Source organism: Artibeus jamaicensis, unplaced genomic scaffold (assembly GCF_021234435.1).
Source record: "Artibeus jamaicensis isolate MK-2021 breed Jamaican fruit bat unplaced genomic scaffold, CSHL_Jam_final contig_388, whole genome shotgun sequence".
NCBI lineage: Eukaryota > Metazoa > Chordata > Mammalia > Chiroptera > Phyllostomidae > Artibeus > Artibeus jamaicensis.
The window spans coordinates 6,470,984-6,492,614 of NW_026521813.1; the positions used below are offsets into that span (position 1 = coordinate 6,470,984).

Genomic DNA, 21,631 nt, shown 5'->3' on the forward strand with positions numbered 1-21,631 from the left:
ATTATTGACTCTTCATGTTCCTTTTCTCTGTATTTCCTTTTTGATAAAAGAACTGTTTGAAAATCCTAATAAATAAATTATTAAAATATTTGCAAATTAAAATGCAGTGTTTTACTGTTGGTAGGAATGCAAACTGGTACAGCCACTGTGGAAAAGAGTATAGAATTTTAGAAAACTAAAAATGGACCTGATTTTTGACCCAGCAGTTCCACTGCTGAGATTATACCCTAAGAACACTGAAACACCAGTTCAAAAGAACCTATGCCCCCTAATGTTCATGAGAGCACAATTTACCATAGACAAGTGCTGGACACAGCCAAAGTGCCCATTAGTAAATGAATGGATCAAAAAATGATACATTTATACAATGGACTACTACACAGCAGAAAGAGGGAGCTCCTACCCTTTGCAACAACTTGTATAGATCTGGAGAGCATTATACTAAGTGAAATAAGCCAGGAGGTACAAGACAAATACCATTTGATCTCACCTATAAGTGGAACCTAATCAATAAAACAAACAAGTAAAATATAACCAGAGACGTTGAAATAAAGAATTAATTGACAGAGGAGAGGGGATAACAGAGGGAAAAGGGAAGGGTCATCAAAGAATGCGTATACATGTGGACACATGGACAAAACCAAAACAGGGTAGGATTGAGGGTGGGACATGGGGATGGGTGGGGCAGGGGCAAGTGGTGGGGGGAAAATGGAGACAACTGTACTTGAACAAAAATAAAAATAAATAAATTAATTAAAAAAAGAACTTAGCAAAATACTTGGTGCATAAAGTATGCCTAATAAATGTTTTTCAACAAAAATATTAATTAATTAAAATTAAAATATAGTGTTTTATACACTGAATCTAAAAGATTGCCACTTAATCTAATATACACAAAACTAAAATGACATTTTTATCATTCTATTACAGCTTTACCCAAAAATGATGAAGAGCTTTTTAGCTAAATTCGAGGAACATGTTTGGGATGATTTGGCTTAATGAAAAAAAGTATATGGCTGGCCCTTAGGTTTCTGAGAAGATGGTGAAGGTTTCAGAGCTTTACCATGTCTCTTGGGAAGAAATGCGTGATAAAATGAGAAAATGGAGAGAAGAAAACTCAAGAAATAGTGAGCAGATTGTGGAAGTTGGAGAGGAACTAATTAATGAATATGCTAAACTTGGAGATGATATTTGGATCATATATGAGCAGGTGATGATTGCAGCCCTAGACTGTGGTCGGGATGACTTGGCATTGTTTTGTCTTCAGGAGTTGAGAAGACAGTTCCCTGGCAGTCAGAGAGTCAAGCGACTAACTGGCATGAGATTTGAAACCGTGGAAAGGTATGATGATGCAATACAGCTATATGATCGGATTCCACATGAAGATCCAACTAATACTGCTGCAAGAAAGCATCAGATTGCCATTCGAAAAGCCCAGGGAAAAATGTGGAGGCCCTTTGGGAACTGAATGAATATCTGGAACAATTTGTTGGAGACCAAGAAGTCTGGCATGAACTTGCAGAACTTTATATCAATGAGCATGATTACGCTAAAGCAGCCTTTTGTTTAGAGGAGTTTAGGATGACTAATCCACACAACCACTTGTATTGCCAGCAGTATGCTGAAGTTAAATATATCCGAGGCAGACTTGAAAACCTTGAACTTTCAAAGAAAGTCTTTTGCATGGGCGTTGAAACTGAACAACAGAAATATGAGAGCTTTGTTTGGACTTTACGTGTCAGCAAGTCATGTTGCTTCTAATCCAAAAGCAAGTGCAAAAACAAAAAAGGACAACATGAAATATGCTAGTTGGGCAGCTAGTCAAATAAACAGAGCTTGTCAGTTTGCAGGTCGCAGTAAGAAGGAAACTAAATACTCTCTCAAGGCAGTTGAAGACATGTTGGAAACACTGCAGATTACCCAGTCTTAAGATTTCAAAACTTTCACACTCCATTTCACAACTGCACAATTGAACCTATTGGCCTGTGACTTATTTACTACATGTCCAATTCTATTTATATACTAATTTTCTGTTAAGGCACTTGTAAAGAATGCGTTTATATAAACTTAAAAATGCCTTTTACTGATAAGCAGGAAAATGGGAAAAGTCCATGGAAGAAAAATTTAAGAAGAATCTTATTGATTGTACATCATTCTCTTAATATCACACTGCTTTTAAACCATAATGTGATGTAGAAATAACCTTGTTAAGTAAACCATGATGATTTATTTAAAAAAAAAAGAGTATATGGTACATGTAAAACTCACTTTGACCATCCTTAGGGAAAATTCAGAAATACAGTTGTTTTGCAGACTAAGCATGCATTTGCTAGCTTTCAGGATACAACTGTGTAGTCTGACAATAAACTATATGTCACTTAAGATGCATTCATTTATATTCTTGGAATGAAAGTGGTTACATACATATAAACTATATTTAAAAATATAATTTACACTCATATATAAATAAAATATATAATTCTACTTATGGCCATTTAAATTATTATTATTTTAAGTATGTTTCTAACATGTATATATATTATTTACTATACATTTAATATATTGTTATGTAATCTGTACCACACATATGTGTTAATATACAATGTGCAGTGAGACAAACCAAAACCCAAGGCTAATATGTAGAATAATCACACAGTCTATTAATATTCACTTTCTGGCTTAGTAAAAATAAAATGTGAGATCATAGATAATTAGATTTTAAGATAGTACAATTTTGTGGCATATTTTTAAGTTTATGCTAAAACCATAAAAAATAAATGAAGTAAGAATCAAAAAGATAAACTTTGTGTAGTAGAGGAGGGAATGTGATGGGAGAAAGTGGGAAAATGAGGTTCAGATGTAATCTCATGGGTAAACCATTGACATAAAATGTCAAACTATGAAATAAGTAGAATAATTTTGTCTCTGAGATAAGCAGCTGTAAAAACTGTGGGTGTGAATATTGTAAAATCTTTTTATTTTTCAAGGTAATTGCTCCAGCATATAGCTCTCAAATTACATCAAGACATCCAGATCTCTATTAAGCTTGCCTTGGGCTTGAATTAGCCAAAGAAAGCAGAACTCTTCAGTAAGAAAGGGTCAGTCGTGCATCCGAATATTAGGTGAAGAGGCAGTTGGAGGGTCAGTTTCACTGTTTCTGCTTCTGACAAAGCTTTATTGACACCCTGCTGAAAACTCTTCCTGTAAATTCATTTTCCCCTGCAAATTTGTTTTACACATTTTACTCATTGAAGTTTAAAATTTTTTATTATATATATTTTTATGCTAATATATTTTTATTTTATTTTTCTTTTTGTTCAAGTACAGTTTTCTGCCTTTTAGTCCCATCCTGGCCCACCCCCCCAGGGCTCCCCACCTCCCTCCCATTTCCACCCCCACCTCGTTTTTGTCTAGGTGTCCTTTTTACTTGTTCCTGCAAACCCTTCCCTTTTTCCCCTGAAATTCTTTCCCCTCTCCCCTTTGGAAATCTTCATTCTGTTCTCAATTTCAGTGTCTTTGGTTGTATTTTGCTTGTTTGTTTTGTTGATTAGGTTCCAGTTAAAGGTGAGGTCATATAATATTTGTCCCTCACTGCCTGGCTTATTTCACTCAGCATAATGCTTTCCAATTCCATCCATGCTGTTCCAAAGGGAGGAGCTCCTTCTTTCTTTCTGCTGCATAGAATTCTATTGTGTAAATGTACCGGAGTTTTTTGATCCATTCATTTACTGATGGGCACCTAGGTTGCTTCCAGCACTTGGCTACTATAAATTGTGGTGCTATGAACATTGGGGTGCCTAGGCTCTTTTGGATTGGTGTTTCAGAGTTCTTAGGATATAATCCTAGCAGTGAAATTGCTGGGTCAAAAGGCAGATTTGTTTTTAGTTTTTTGAGAAAATTTTATACTCATTGAAGCTTGTTTTTAATCAAGAGTGACCTGCTCAATTGCTCTTTCTAAGTCACACCCACTATAACAAAGTTGTTAAAAAAAAAGACACCATTTTCTACCATTTACTGTGTGACTTTGCAGTTTCTCCTATCAAGAAATGAATTTACCGAACTCATAGAAAACAAATCAATGGTTGCCAAATGGGAGGAGGGGTTTGGGGGACAGGTGAAAAAGGTGAAAGGAATTAAGACAGACTAACTGCCAGTAATAAAAATAGTCACAAGGACATAAAGTTCAGCATAAGGAATACAGTTAATGATATTCCATAGTTATTACTACTACATAGTAAAAACTATGTATGGTGGCAGATGGATGCTAGACCTACCAGGCTGATCACTTCATAAGGTATGTAAATGTCTAATCACAATGTTGCACACATGAAGATAATATAGTGTTGTATGTCAACTGTAATTGAAAAATGAATTTAAAAAGTAGTATTCTGTGCTATACCTCGAATCTGGGATAGGCTTGTCTGTTACTTTGAACAGTAGAATATGGTGTGATTGATACTATAATAGTTCCAAATCTAAGCCTCCAAAGTCCTTGCACTCCTCATTTTTAGAGCCCTTCTGCTACCTTTACAACAGTCCAGGCTAGCCAGAAGAAAGAAGGGAGACACATCACTCCTTATCATCAGACTGCATAGAGAGTGAGGGCTCTAAGATGAGCTAGTCCCCAGTCAACCCATCAGGGAACCATGAACAAGCCTAGCTAAGATCAACAGACCACCAGGCTAAATCACAGATTCATGAGGAATAACAAATGATTATTGTCTTCAGCCTCTAAGTTGGGATGGTTTGGTGCAGAGAAAGCTAATCAATCTTCTACCACTCATACACACCAACTGTCAGAACACTTCTATGGAGTTCAGTTCGCCAGTCCAGACTAACCCTTCTTTTCTTCATATCATTTCCCCCCTTCCAATGGACAGTAATTTTATCAAAAAGCTTTTGCTGCTATTGAACTACAAAAGTGAAGAAATTAAGGTCTGGGGTCCACTGCTCCCATCTGGTTCTTTTCTTTCCATCTTAATCTGCTGACATTAATAGTAACTGTCACTGCATGCCAACAAGTATTATGCAAAAGAACACAAAGAAGTTTTGGGAGATGATAGATATACTTAGTATCTTGACTATGGTGATAATATCATGGGTGTATGTATTTGTTCAAGCCCATAAAACTATAAATATGGTCATTTTTTAAAATTTTTATTACTGACACTACTGCAGATGCCCCCATGTCCCTGCTTTGCCCACCTTCAACCAGCTCCCAGCCTTACTTCCCTCTGGCCATCACCATAGTGTTTTCTGTGTCTGTGAGTTATGCATGTATGTTCTTTGGCTAAGCTCTTCCCCATCATTCATTCCGTTCCTCTTCTCCCTGCCCTCTGACAGCCATCATTTTATTCCATACCTGTTTCTATTTTGTTCATCAGTTTATTTTGTTAATTAGATTCCACATATAAGTGAGATCATATAATATTTGTCTTTCTCTGATTGGTTTGTTTCACTTAGCATAATAATCTCCAGGTCCACCCGTGCTGTCTTATTCCCACTTCTGGGAATAAATCCTAAGAATCCCTAAACACCAATCAGAAAGAATATAAGCACCCCTATGTTCATCACAGCATTGCAATAAACAAGATCTGGAAACCACTCAAGTGTCCATCAGAAGATCAGTGGATAAAAAAGCTATGGTACATTTACATAATGGAATACTACATGATTTAAAAAAAAGAAAAAACTTCTACCTTTTATGCATTTTTTTGGTATATCAATTAGAATGTAATAAAGATTTTTTTAAAAATAGAAATGTTATTATAGACTCCCTTGAGGGAAATAGAAACCACAGAAGTTACATTTGTTAAATTGGATATGTTTCATAGAAATTTTCTGTATATACCTGAACATAATCGTTACAGATGCCTTCCCTAGTAAACTGTCAATCCCAAATTGTTCTACTAGAAGCAAGAAAATGGAGGTTTTCTGATGGATCACAAGAAGTACATTGGACTCAGTTCCTGTTTTATGGTGCTTTAGCCCAGCTTGGCCCTCCAGTTGTGTTGAAGACTGAATTCATTTATGTAAAGTGCTCCAAAGAGTCTCCAGACTATAATTTCTCAATACATTTCAGATATTATTGCTGTTGTTCATCTCTTTATAAATTGCTTTATTTCTTTAATCTACAAGGTTAGGATTATAATAATTTATATTTCTTCATAGGGCCATTTTAATACTTATAGAAGTAAATGTATGTATGTAAAATGATTAGAAGAGCAAAAAGATAATTCAGCGAATGTTGGCAATAATTACTATTTTATTCTATAAATTCATACTTAGAATATCCATGATTCTTAGAGGTATTTAAAAACAACACTGTAATTTATGCCTTTTATATTTTATTCTTAAAAATTCATCCTAGTAAAAGGTTCTCTTGTTTCATGCTTACAGCTTTACCAACTTTTTCTTAAATTTCAAGTTTAGTCATTATTCTATTGGTTTCAAATCACTTATATGGACACAAAAACCTAAATTATATTGGATAAAAAAACTTTAAGAAGTCCTTTCTATGTTTATTTAAATAGCATCTTAGCCAAACATGCACTGTACTATTTTTAAGTAATAAATAATCACAATGATGCTTTCTATTTTCATATCAGGATACTTTATAGCTTATAAAGTACTTTCACCTGCATTATGCCATTTTAGAAATATCATTTCCCACAATTTCAATGAAGAAAAACTAAGTCATAAAAATAATTTGCCTAATACATTAGTAAATGCCAGATTCAAGATTTGATTTAGACCCCGGGTCCCAAGTTCTTTTATACTATAATATTTTCCCTTGTAATCAGCAAAATTAACATTTAAAAGACTGTTGATATTTCAAGTTCTGCATTTACTGGCAATTAAACAACTTAAAAATGTCATTAAAAGTAAAATAAGAAATTATACTGTAACAAGCAGAGTGCAGTAATTAATCCAACTTAAATCTAACACAGTATGCTAGTCATTAATGAATAAGCTTTGACTAGTATCACATCAATTTAAATTGTATTTATGCATAAAAAAGATGACACTTTTTTTACTGACTACTTTTTATTTCTCATTTTCTCAGCAGGCTAGTTGAAAATAGTTTGCCTAAAAATATAATGGTACATTTAGGATGATAAGAAATATTTTCTTAGTTTGTGTAAGTACTAAGGGCTGGAAGAATCCATCCATCCATCCATCCATCCATCCATCCATCCATCCATCCATCCAACAATTTGTGTGATTTAATATATAATTTCTAATGGTTCATTGAATGAATATGGCGCAGACTTGGATTTAGAGAATATTACATATTTTTTATGAATTTGCCTAATTCAGTCTTAAATTCAAAACATTTGGGAATGCAGAGTTGTAGAAAGATAGAGATAACATAATACAGTGGAAAAAGACTTCAACATCGGACAAAATTCAATATGAATCCTAGATCTGCACCAAGACGATGCTCTTGGGCAAGTGATTTCACTTCTCTGAGCCCCATCTTTTCCGCATGTAAAATGAGAGAATTAATTAATAAATTCCAAATCTGTAGACAGGTATGGCAAGGATGTATGCATAAAGTTAGTTACATAACTCAGGCTCTTCATGAATATTGTCATCGCAATTAATCATAACAATCATGATTATCACCTGTTAAGACTAGATCTCTCCCTTCCATTGGTATGGAAGGAAAAATTGAGCTGCATTTTTATTTAAATTGAATTACCTTATTTATTGAAATTGAGGACTGCTTAAAGTTTAGACATAAGAAATATTTTCTAATGGGAAGGAATATAAATCAATATTTTTTAGTACTTAACTATGTGCCAGGCATGTCAAGAGCTCCACGCTTAGTGTGCCATCTGGGAGTAATGTTGCTGCACAGTTATGTAATAGCTAGTGCGATTTTTTAAATGTAAGGAAACTCAGATTAATTTGTTGAAGATTTTAAACCTAGTTAAAGATATACTCAGTACTCAGATTTAAGGTTCATTGACTCATTATTTTGTAATCATACCTTATATTTCAACATTTGTAAGGTGGTATCTATATGAAATAAAATCACAGACCAATGTAAAATATGTAATAAAAACTTAATTTGAAGTAATTTATTGACAACTTTAGAGTATATGAGACAATAATGAAAAACAACTTTGAAATTAATTTATACTAAGAATGAAAATGAATTTATAGAAATAATTGTTACCCACAGGAAAAAATGAATGCCATATTAATATGGTATATGCAAAATCAATGTACAGGACTATTGGTGTGTAGATCCCATAAGGATCAAAGATTTTAGAGAAAGATGCTTGAATATCTCAAGAGAAAAAAGTAATGAGTTAATGGTAGGTGTGAGGAAGACTATGATCCAAATGTCATGCAAATTTTATGAAAAAAAACACCAAATTTATATAATTTTAAATAACCTAAGTGAGAAAAAAATGGAAAATAAAAAATATCCAAAGAAATGGTACATTTGAAAAATTAACTCTATATAAAGATTTCAGATTGGAAAAAGGCAGCAAACTAAATTTTAAAATGAACATCAAATAACAAGGGCAATGCTAACAAGCAAAAGTCATGACAATGTATTGAAAATATCACTGATATGAAAGCCTTAAATTGTTATAGGATTATTATTTTAGGAGCTAAAGATAATTTACTAAAGGGACTTTCATTTGTTCCTTTAAGCTAGAGAATGAAGGCAATAAAAGCTTTTCATAAGTAGGCTCTGTGGGAAGTGAACTTTTTAAAAGAATATCTGAACCAGAGAAGTCTTTGCCCAACCCTTTAAAAATGTAAGATACCATTCTTAGCTCATGAATTGTAAATGTTCTTGGGTAATGAGATGACAAAGGTGAAACTTTTCTATGCTGTCATTTTGCAACTTACTAGTTATGCTACCTTGGAGGAGTTATTTACCTTTTTTGCACCTTAGTTTTTTCATCTTTATAATGAAAATGAAAACAGTTTCTAGCACATGGTATTATTGTGAGATTTAAATAAATTAATATTTTTAAAACATGGGGATCAAGTTGTGCCTAATGGCATTTAGTACTTTGTATTTCTATTACGCTACTCCTTGGTGTGCTGATAAACTATTCCTAGCCAGGCAGGTGAGGACGCTTGATTTGTAGTGTTTGCCAATGTCTATGGGGTAAACATTCCCACAATGTCTGTTCTCATCTACTATGAAGTCACTGACATCACCGGGTAGAAATGCACAATAGCTTTTCACTATATAGTATTTCCATCATACAGATATTGATCACCTCAAGGGCACAGTTGATAGTAAAGTACAGTAAAGTAATTAGAATGATGTAAAGTAAAAGTAATGATGTGTTTTAAGTATTTTTATCTTTATTTATTTTAGAAAAAAGAAGGAAAGGACAGAGGGAGAGAGATTTCTTGGACAATGGACTACAAAAATATGTATTCAATGTGTGCTGCAGTCAAAGCTTACCTAGAATTATAAGCTCTAGGAGAGCAGCACTACCCCACTGACAGTGTCAGCTGCACCTGACATGCATTTGGCCCTCCACAGAGTAGGGTTAATGAATCAAAATTACTTGTACATGTAGGGCTTGTTGGAATTAGAAATAATATTTTTGAAGATATCTCTATCTATAATATAGTATTATATATCTGAATAAATAAATTTGGCTTTTTCATACTTTATCATATTTCTATAAGTATATTAGTCTTATTATGAATTATTAATAATGAAAAGTAAAACTATACAGCATTTAACTCAAAGCAGTTTGTAATAGAACAGAATTAATTAATTTACATTATGAGGATAGGCATGACCTGACTCATTTAGAGTTGGATCCAAGTTTTTAGCTCTTCCTCCCTCCAGTCACCTATAGCTATGAAATGGTTCCATGCTATCCTAATCCCTACAGATTTTCCTCTTTCAGCTAAATACAATGATCACATTTTCCCAGTTTTTGTGATGTCACCTTGATAGCAAGGAAGTATATTGTATATTTGATTTGTGTAAAACTTGCAGAAGACTTTGATTGTGCCAGGGTGGGTAATGTGCTCATTCATGAATCACTGTAGCTTTGGAAAGGGAGTGTTCACATTGACCAGGACAGTATAGGTCATATTTTCCCGGGTAGAGGGGGAGCAGTTTGCTAAAAATTCTAGTTTGATAGAAGAGAATAACTTATTTCCTAAAGAAAGGTAGATTGGGCAATAAATAACATGTCTACTATAATTATGAAGTGCAGGTGAAAGGTAAATTTGTAGCTGGAGGGGAATATAAGGCTGAAGGAAATCACATGAAAGAAAATGTTGTGTGTAAGATTTGTGAATTACCTAAAACCAAGAGAAACTATAAATAGAGTTGATGGAAAGATTGGATTCAAAATGATCTCAGTAGTCAGAAATGTGAAGCATAAGACAAGATGTAATTTCACAGCAACAAATATAAATTTCTACATTTAGGTTCTAACACTTGGTTTTATATAAATAAAAAGTAGAAAAACAAGATTTGTAGCAGTTCTGCTGAAAAATAAAAATGTGAAGTTTTATTTAGCTTCAAGTTCAATGGGAACTGACATATGACACTTGCTAAGAAAGGTAATCCAATTTTAGGCTGTTACATGACTCAGAACAAAGGAAATTATAGTCTCCTAGTGCTCTGTGCTGATCACATTAAGCCCAAATTATTGCTTCCAGTTTTGGATTCCATACTTTGAGAGTGAAACTAACAAACTCAAGGGAAATCCTGAGTGAAATGAATGAAATAATTTTGTCTCAAAAATGACAATAAACTGGATACATTTTTATCATGGAAGGGATGGTTTCTGAGGTATATGATAGCCTTCTTCACCTATTTTCAGACATTTTTATGGAAAAGGAAGGTCATTAATCTTGAGGTTTGGAAGAGCAGATCTGAACTAATGGAACAGAGCAGAACTACACTAATAGAAGGCAAAATTCTGTCTCACTAGGAGTGTGACATTTCTAACTGAAATGACTGTGACTCAGAGTAGTGTGTATCTTTCACTGGAAATGTTAAGCTATAAATTAGCATGGTGGAGTGAGAGAGGAAAACAATTAGTAAGGATATACAAGTAGGAATTTTTAGACACTGGTCCTTACTAAAACACTGCAAAAATATGTAAAATACATGCATCAATTATCTATGAATTTAATTGCTTTCTGCAATTTTATGTCATGCTGCCTTAATATCTCATGTTTCTATTTGATTTTAATAGCTTTGTTATAATTGCCATATAATAAACTGTACATAAAATGTATAATTTTATGTTTTGACATGTGCATGTATATGTGAAATCATTATTACAATCAGTATAGTGAAAATATCAGCAACCTCTAAATATTTTCTTGCGCCTCTTTGGAATTCCTCCTTCCCAAAACCCTCACTCCAACTGCCTAAATCCCTTGGCAAATACTTGTGGGGGTGACTTTTCTCACAAGTCTCCCCATATGTCATGGATGAGAGTAAACGTGACTGAGACATTATCTGCTTGGGGAGGAGAGGTGGCCAGTTTCCCAGAGGAAAAAGGCCTTGAGCAGTGGCCAGTTTCTCAGGGGAAAAAGGTTTTGAGTCCCTTCCTCCAAGAGCTTTTATTGGGTTGTAATACACAGGAATATAAGGCTGCAATGATCAAATAGTAGATAACATTTCAAAGAAATTTGAGGGCTTAGTCTGAGTCAGAGTCTGTCAGGAACAGAGTTTTAGTGTTTCCTGCTCAAACCCTTAACATATGAGTGAAAGCACTCTTAGCAGAGCAGATTTCTCAGGTTTATCAGGAAGTCTTTGTGATGCCAGGTTTCCCCCCAGGACACGCTCTAGCAAGGCAAGGAGCTGCACCCCTCCCCAACAGGTATTCAGGCTTAAGGGGATTAGAGCCAGGAAGTGCTTCTCCCAGAGGCCATGGGGACTTGGGCTATGTCAAAGCCGGGGGGGGGGGGGCGAGAGTCCATTGCTCTTTGTTGCAGCCCCCCTAGTCCTTCCATGAAGGCCTCCCAAGTGATTGAGTCTGGCCTAGTTTGCCCCTCCTCTGAGGGGGTCTTACTCATTAAGGACTTCCGACCAAGCTTTGCGGGCAGGGAGGAAATTGAGGCAGCATTTGCTACCAGAGACAAACTTTGTCTCCCGCGGCTCCTATTCCAGAGGTTGTTGCTCATCCTTAGCCACAGGGGGTTGAGTTACAATTCCTAAAACCAGGCAGAATGGTCCACAACAAATACTGATTTCTTTTCTTATTACAATTAGTTTGTATTGTTTTTTTGAATTTTATGTGAATGTTGTTATATAGCCTGTACTGTTTTTTCTAGCTTCTTTCACTCAGCATAATTATTTTGTGGTTTATTTATTAATGTGTATCAATATTATCATTTTATTGCTGAATAGCATTCCACCATATAGATACTACATAATTCTCACTTATTAAGGGTCATTTGGGTTGCTTTCAGTTTGGGCTTGTACCAATTTAGTATAGACATATGTTTCCATGTCTTTTGTGTAAAATTAAGAGTAAAAATTCAGACTGTATGGTAAGTGTATGCTAAATATTTTCAGAAATTTTCATTTTTTTCCCAAAAGTGCAGCACCATTTTAAATTGCTAACAGAAGTACATAAGGGTTCCAGCAACTCCACATTCTGGTCAGTTAGCTTTAGGCATTCTATTGGGTGTGTAGTGGTATCACATGTAGTTTTAGCTCACATTTTCCTAATTACTAATGCTGTGAAGCATTTTTTCCTGGGCTTATTTACTACCCATTTGTCTTTTTTTATTTTGTCTGTCTAAATCATTTCCCATTTTTTAAAAATTAGCATGTTGGTATTCTATTATTTCACATTCTAGACACAAGTTCTCTATCAGATATGTGCAAAAATTTTCTCCCCATCTGTGGCTTGTCTTTTCACTCTGTTAGCAATATTTTTCAGAAAGTAGAGTTTTTAATTTTGATGAACTACATTCACCAAATTGTTTTTTGAATCATACTTTTAATAAATTGTGTAAGGAAATTTTAAATATTCATAAAGATTTTCTCAACAGTTTTATTTAAGCAAACTTATGGTTTTAGATTTTACATTTACTCTGTGATCAATTTTGTGTAATGTTTTTATTTAAAAGTACACAGGATGGCTCTAAATCCTTTTTATTTTATATAAGTAATTGTTCCAGCATCATTTATTGAGAGATCATTCCCTTTTCTACTGCAGTGCCTTTACATCTTTGCTTTATAGCAAATCAATTGTCCTTGTATTCTGTTACAATGATGTATTTACCTATTGCCATGCCAGCTCCACACTGTCCTCAGAACTAGCTTCACAGCAAGTGTTGAAACCATTGTAGTGCTAGGATTTCAACGTCGCTTTTCTCATGCAAAATAGTTTTAACAATTCTACACCTTTTGCACTTTCATATGCAATTTTAGAATCAGTTTGTCAATTTTTACTGAGTCCCACAGGAATTTTAAGCAGAATTGTGTTGACTCTAGGGGTGAAATTTTGCTAAAATTGGCATCTTAATATTGAGTCTTTCAACTCATGAAGACTCTATATATCTCTTGCTGTTTTTGTACCTTTATTTCACTTAGCAATGTTTTGTAGTTTCTGTGTGTCTTGTACATTGTACTATTGAATATTTATCTTTAATTATTTTATTTATTTTTTGTTGCTATTGTAAATGCACTTTTTTAAAGTTCAATTTCTAACTTTGTGACTCCTATGAAGAAATATAATTTATGTTTGTATTCTCTCTTGTTGCTTTCATTAGATTTCCTATGTACATACATATGAACATGTATATGAACATACATAAGCCCATGGAAAGAACACAGCTTTAGGAGGTAACAACTCTCAACTCCACTCAGTGTGCAGGAGCTTCATCTCAAACATGTCATAGAAAAAAAAAAGAAAATAACACTGCAGACAAATTTGAAAAGGGTAACTGCAGTAAACATTCTAAAGTGAATAAATTTTAAGTTTAAAATAACTGACTCATAGAGGAAAATAAGAAACACAAGAAAAAACAAGCAATAAGAAGAAAAAATACAAACTACTCAGCAATCATTAAAATGAGGATGTAAGTGTCTTACATTTTCCATTGAATGTGGAAACCTTCAATTCTAAATTTTATGTGGAATTTATGAAGGACAAAAGACCATTACCAACAACAAATGTTAACGTATTACATCAAAATTTCTTAGTATGATAGAATATACAAACGTGTAGCAAACATATTATTCTATAACCAAGTTCATCCAATCTGTATCTTTAATTTCAAGACCTGGTTAAGAAAAAACCCATTAGAATAAACAAATAAAACAATTTCAGAAAAATGAACAAAAACAGATGAATTTTGTTATTTTCACTCTTTTTGTCCCATATTGCCCAAATGATTATTACCTAACAAGATTAAATAATATTGCTCCCAAATTTTTTTTTACTTTTCTTCAACTATTTTGATCTTGATGAAATGCTATTACCTCATTTGCCTTTAAAACTCTTGACCTCTTAATCATTTGTTTCTTTAAATAAAAAAATCGTTTTATAAACAAATTTAAAATCGTTTTCTTCTTTAAATAAAAAAAATGTTTATTTTTTTCTTTTCCCAATTAGGAGTACTAGATACATCAATGTGTTGATTCATAAGTAAACAGTTAAAATGGAACCAAAATTAATTTCAGTAGTATAAGCTTGATAGTTCAGAAAGTTACCTCTTACATTTACTTGAATAAGCTATAGAAAATTTTATTTTCCTTTTATTTCTGAGGAGAAAATTTTATTTTCCTTTTATTTTTATATACTATGGGAACAGAAATCTAAGTCACAACTCAAATTTCGTCTCCTGAAGGAAGCACGGTATGATTTCAACATTAAAAAAAAATAATCATAGCAGTGATATTCTCCAGCACTGGTCACAGGTCCTTGAGGCCATATTTTACATTTGGTTTGATCCCACTTCAGTGCCTAACATAGTTCTCTTCTTGAGAAGTGCTGAGTTTCTGTTTACTAATGATGTACGTTATGATTAAATCACATGAATTGAGTAAATAGTATAGTTGAGTGAGAAATTATAAGGTTGGCTCCATTCCTTAAGCTTCTGTTTGTAAAGTGATAGACAAATAATAGAAATCAAATAGTTTTGATGTTCTTTTGATAATAAGTAAAACTTAGTAATAGTCTGCCTTCAGAGTAAATTACTGTATAGTACAGTGACTACTTTCTTGCCCAGATGATCTATAACTTTAGCTTTACTTCCTACTCCACTGTGTCTATTAAGCATGACAATTGTATTGGCTATGGTTCTTTTAAAAATGCTTCCCTTTTTAACATCTATTAGGTTATTAACCTAAATCTTAAACAGGTGACATTGTTATCTAGAAAAAAATATGATTATCTCAAGGTTTAATAACATAAAAGTTAGTGTTTACATGGTAGTATACCAATAAATCAATAAACATGTCAATTAATTAATTAACCTGAGTCAAAAAATTTGCTTCACATTCTGTTGGTTCGTGCAGCTTGTTAGGGGTAGAGATGGAAAGATAACAAAAATTGCATTTTACTGTTTAAAAACAGTATTCAAATATATTACATACATTTTCTGTATATCACTTAATTTTTTTGCAAAATTATCTGCAAGGTAAATGTTACTTTCCATTTTAAGATGAGGAAACAGGATTGCAGGGTCTAAATGATTTGGGAAAGGACACACAGCTAGTAAATGTTATAAATGTTATAGCTGACATTAGAGCAAGGTAGTCATATTCCAAGTTCTCTCCACTTGCCATTTAACTTATTTCAGACTCAATATACTCATATGTAAAATAAGGAGATTGGATCAGATCATCCTTTAACTCATGCCAATTCACAGACTCTGTAAAAGGAAAATGAAGGGCCTAGTTTTAAAGTATTGTTTATATGACATTAGCATGCTAATTAAAACAGTAAATACTTTGCCCATCTGTCTCCCTGTAACATCACCAACATTAAACATTTTATCTGTACAGGCTTTACTCATTTGAGTAAGAAAAAAACTAAACAATTATTGTATCTTAAAGAAAATTACAACATTCATTTCTAATTAAAAAAATTATACTGGTATACTTTTTTACTTAACCAGAAAAATCTACCTTCTTTTCTCATTAGCCTGACTCATATTTCTTTTATTAATTCAATATGGAGTTCATAGAACAATACATTTTATGATAGCTAATTCACAACCTGTCTTCTGAGTTTTCAAGTGGAATTTCTCTGTGAAAATAGTTTCATATATAGTAGGATATGACCCATGATTTTGTGCCTTGAAGTTGAATTATAACTACAATTCATGGTTAACCATATTTGAATACTGTGTACTTAAAGTATGCTAATAAAGCATGAAGATGCAAATATATTTAAATTAATTTTTGTGTTATAATATAGTCTTTTCTTTGATATGATATTTTTATTCTAATATAATGAATTAAAGGGAAGCAAACTGGGAAATGAAAATGATGAAAAATGCACATGCAATTTCCCTGGATACTTTTGTAGGGAAGCTTAGAAGGAATGACTTACAGGTGTCATCTGACAGAGCAGAAAGACCAAGGAGCTTCCCCTCAAATCCTGCCACCATCTGATGTAGGATGCCTCAAATTTCTCTTAAGAGTATTTTCATTAAGCTTTATTTTCTGAGTCTAGAATTTAACAATACTTTAGAAATCTTTATTTAATCAGTTATTTATACTTCATTGTGAATACATTCCTAATGCTGTTTCAGAGCTTTCACTTAACATATATCTTCATTGAATCAATTTACCACCTTTACTGTCAGACACCATCCTAAACAAAAGGAGCTGCATTCACAAGGTCCCTTCGCTCATGAAGGATACCAAGTGAGACTGTGGCTAATATAGGTAGATCAGGCAGAGCCTCTCCGAGACAGTGAAATTGGACTGAAAATTAAAGTCAGAGATGTCTGAATAAGAGAATTCTAGGTGGAAAGAACAGTCAGTGTAAAAACACTGAAATAAAAAAAGCTCAGCACATTCAAGGAACAGAAAGCCAGTGTGGCTGGTAGATAAAGAGGTTTAGAAGATAATATTAAATATTAAATAGATATTCAAGAGCTAGATATTCAGGACATTATAAGCCATGGTTAAGAGTCTGGATTTTGTTCTAAATATAAGAGAATGTTTTAAAGTAGCAAAGTGATTTGATTAAACTTTTTCTTTAAAAAGATTATTCTGTCTATTCTTTTAAGGATGGATTGTACAGGGCAAATATGGAGCAGTGTAAATTTAAGGTGGAAATTTCAGATCCATCTATCTATCTATTTATTTATGATGGAATAAGGGGTTGACAGTGGCAAAAAAGAACATATATATTTAATATATATTTTGGAAATTAAGCCAGGATTTGGAAATCCCTGATTAATTGAATTCATGGAAAGAGGAATAATAATCAAAAGTATACACTTGGGTTTTTTACCTGCTCTTCTAAATAGTTTCAGTTACCATGATGGGGAAGATCAGCAGCAGGACATTCTTACACGTTTGGGATTTCAAAGTGCTAAATCAAGTGTCCTATGTTCCAAATGTTAAATTTGTGGTGACTATTATTCAAATGAGATGTATAGAAAAGAGGTGGATATTTGAGTCTGAACCTCAAAGTAGGCATAGAAATGGATGTAGATAATTAATTCAGCTAAACATAGATAATATTTACAGCCACAATTACATGGAAATAATATAGGTACAGAATAAGTTAAACAACAAACTGTTAAACTTTAAAAGCAGTCTAACAGAAGGACTCAGAAAAGGCAATTGTTGAAGTTCCAGTGACATTCAAGGAAAATCAAAGCTATATTTTGTGAAATCAAAGAGTGAAAAATTTTCAAGAAAGGAGTGGCCATGTGTGTTGAGATGTTGAATAATACAATGACAAGGAAGTGACCACTGAGTTTGCCAACATGACAGCTCGTGATAGGGATGAAAGCATATTTTAAGAAAAACAGATTTGATACAAGAGGGTGGGGCAGAATGTTGTAAGAATTGGATGTTCATGGGCACAGAGCAGCGAAACTAAGTGTGCTAAAAAAAGAATTTTTTCACTTCATACATCAGTGCTTATAAAACAGGTAAAAACATTTTCTATTATACATGGCTAGCATAATTCTTTTGTATATTTTTTATTATATACTAATAATTTTTATGACACAATAACTAATTTGGCAGCCTAATTCTTTTAAAAGTTAAAGAACTCCAGTAGTGTTTACCAACCGAATGCTATTAGTCAGGTTCAAGGGTTTCTGTTTTAGTCTAACTGTTTGCACAATGATCTACTTTGAGATTATTATCTGTATGCTTCTATTATCAAAAATGTAAAAGATAAGTAACAAATGACAGCATTACAATATTAGTAATTTACAATTTGATGATCAGTGAGTCTAGTATATTTTTTGGTGGAAGAGTTATGGTTAAATATTGGAAAGAATTCTCAGTTACCATTTATTATTCACTGATGCCAAAACTGAGCATAAATAACACATTCATATATGATTAGTTCAATGTATGTAGTTTCAAGGTATGCATATTACAATTTCAAATTTTTCTCTTGTGAAAAAATAAGAATGCAATAATTATTATTTTATTTGTCATTCTTAAAAAGTAATAGGAAAGATATAAAGAGCGTCTTATTGATTTTTAGCATAAAGAAAAATAAATATCAAAATTCATTATAGATATTATTTTTTTATTTAATATCTTGTATGCTAAAACTTTTTTAACTTAAAAAAGGCATTATTTATTTAGTTTTAGACACAGGGAAAGAGATGGAGAAAGAAAGGGAGAAACATCAAAGTGTGGTTTCTTCTCCCCTCCCTCTCTCCACTGGGGGAGTGGCCTGCAACCAGGCATATACCCTGACTGGGAATCAAACCAGAGACCCTTCAGTTCATAGGCCAGTGCTCAGTCCACTGAGCCGCACCAGCCAGTGCATAAATTTCCAGTGATTATACAGCATCTTGAATATTGAACAGGTGACCAAAAAGATTACCTGTTTAATGGAGATCTGTATAGAGAAATAAGTCAATATATAAATATACATACATGATAAAGGAAACATTTTAATAATAAACATATAACCTTAGAATTTTATCAAACACATATTTATTTATGTTGTTTATTTTGAATTTAGAAGTTAAATAATGTATCGCTGTGTTTGTCTTGCTAATATTTTGTTGAGGATTTTAGCATCAATGCTCATCAGAGATCCTGACCTGTAGTTTTCTTTCTTTCTAGTGTCTTTATCTGATTTTGGAATTAAGATAATGCTGGATCAACTCCATAAGATGAGTTGATCAAGTGGCATTTATTCTGGGAATGCCAGGTTGATAAAACATTTGTGAATCAATAAATTGTGATTCACCACATAAACAAAAGGAAGTATAAAGCCACATGATCATATCAATAGATGCAGAAAAATTATTTAATACAATCTAGCACCCATGTATGATAAAAACTCCTAGCAAAGTGGGCATAGAGGGAACACACCTCAACCTAATTAAAGCCATATATGACAAACCCACTGCCAGCATCATACTCAATGGGCAAAAACTACAAGCATTTTCCTTAAGATCAGGAACAAGACAAGGATGTTCACTTTCACCTGCCTTATTCAACACAGTCCTGGACATCTTAGCCACAACAATCAGACAAGAAGAACTAAAAGACATCCATATTGGAAAGAAAATAGTAAAACTGTCTTTATCCACACATAATATGATAATGTACATATAAAACTCCAAAAATTTCACTAAGAAACTACTAGAACTGATAAAAAAATTCAGCAAAACAGCAGGATACAAAATTAATATCCAGAAATTAGTTGCATTTCTATATGGCAATAACAAAGTAACAGAAAGGGAAATTAAGAAAACAATCCCATTCACAATTGCTTCAAAAAGAATAAAATACATAGGAATAAATCTAATCAGGTATATAAAAGAAGTGTACTCAGAAAATTATAAAGCATTGAAGAAAGACACTGAAGAAGATACAAATAAGTGGAATCACATACTGTGTTCATGGATATGAAGAATTAACATCATTAAAATGTCCATATTACCCAAAGCAATCTATAAATTCAATGCAATTCCTAGCAAGCTACCAAAGACATATTTCACAGAACTAGAACAAATATTTCAAATATTTATATGGAACCACAAAACGCCCCGAATAGCAACCATGATCCTGAGAAAGAAGACCAAAATTGGAGGAATCATGCTACCTAATATGAAACTTATTATAAGGCCACAGTAACCCAAATAGCATGGTACTGACATAAAAAACAGACACATAGATCAATGGCACAGAATAGAGAGCCCATAAATAAACTCACACCTTTACAGTTGACTGATACTTGACACAGGAAGCAAGCACATGCAATGCGCTGAAGAGAGTTCATTCAACAAATGGTGTTGGGAAAATTAGATACACGAAGAAAAAAATGATACTAGACCACCTTCTTACACCGCCCACAAGAATAAATTCAAAATGGATCAAAGGCTGAAATGTTAGACCACAGACCATAACAATCCTAGAAGAAAACATAGGCAGTAAGATCATGTACATTGCTCATAGCAATATATATTTTTAAGATTTTACTTTTTTTATTTTTAGAGAGGAGAAGGGAGGGAGAAACACCAAAGTGTGGTTGCCTCTCACACCCCCCCCAAATGGGGACCTGACCTGCAATCCAGGCACATGCCCTGACTGGGAATCAAACCGATGACACTTTGGTTGGCAGGCTGGCACTTAGTCCACTGAGGCACACCAGCTGGGCATGCTTGTAGCCATATTTTATGGGATATATCTCCCCAGGCAAGGGCAACAAAAGAAAAAAAATAATTGGGACTACATCAAACTAAACTTTTGCACAGCAAAGAAATTCATCAACAAAATAAAAAGACAGCCCACAGAATGGGCGAACATATTTACTAATACATCTGATAAGGGGTCTATATCCAAAATTTAAAAGTACTTACAAAACTCAACATCATAAAAACTGACAGCCCAGTTAAAGAATGAGCAAAGGACCTGAATAGACACTTCTCCAAAGAGGACATAACTTTGGTCAATAGACACATGAAGAGATGATGCTCAATGTCACTAATCTTCAGAGAAATGCAAATTAAAACCACAATGAGATACCATCCCACACCTGTCAGAATGACTATCATCAATAAATCAACAAACAGCAAGTGCTGGAGAGGATGTGGAGAAAGGGAACCCTTCTGCACTGTTGATGGGAATACAGACTGTTGCAGCCACTGTGGAAAGCTATATGGAGATACCTCAAAAAATTAAAAATGGATCTGCCTTATGACCCAGCAATTTCACTTCTGGGAATATATCTGAAGGAATGTAAAACACTGATTCAAAAGAACATAAGCACCCCTATGTTCACTGCATCATTATTTACAATCACCAACATATGGAAGCAGCCCAGTTGTCCAACAGATGAGTGAGTAAAACAACTATGGGACATGTACCCAATGGAATACTACTCAGTTGTGAAAAAGGAGAGAACTTTATCTTATGTAACAGTATATAGATGGATCTGGAGAATATTATGCTAAGTAAAATAAGCCAGCCAGAAAAAGACAAATATCG

The 21,631-nt window shown here is 33.4% G+C and overlaps 1 long non-coding RNA gene and 1 pseudogene across 1 annotated transcript in view; both read left to right on the plus strand.

Annotated features, from left to right (window-relative positions):
* The window catches only part of LOC119042664 (ER membrane protein complex subunit 2-like), an 82,614-nt pseudogene extending 80,130 nt beyond the window's left edge, over positions 1-2,484 (plus strand).
* Positions 1-21,631, plus strand: part of LOC128627386 (uncharacterized) — a 109,644-nt gene that overhangs the window by 80,292 nt on the left and 7,721 nt on the right. The gene's annotated exons all lie outside the window — the stretch shown is intronic.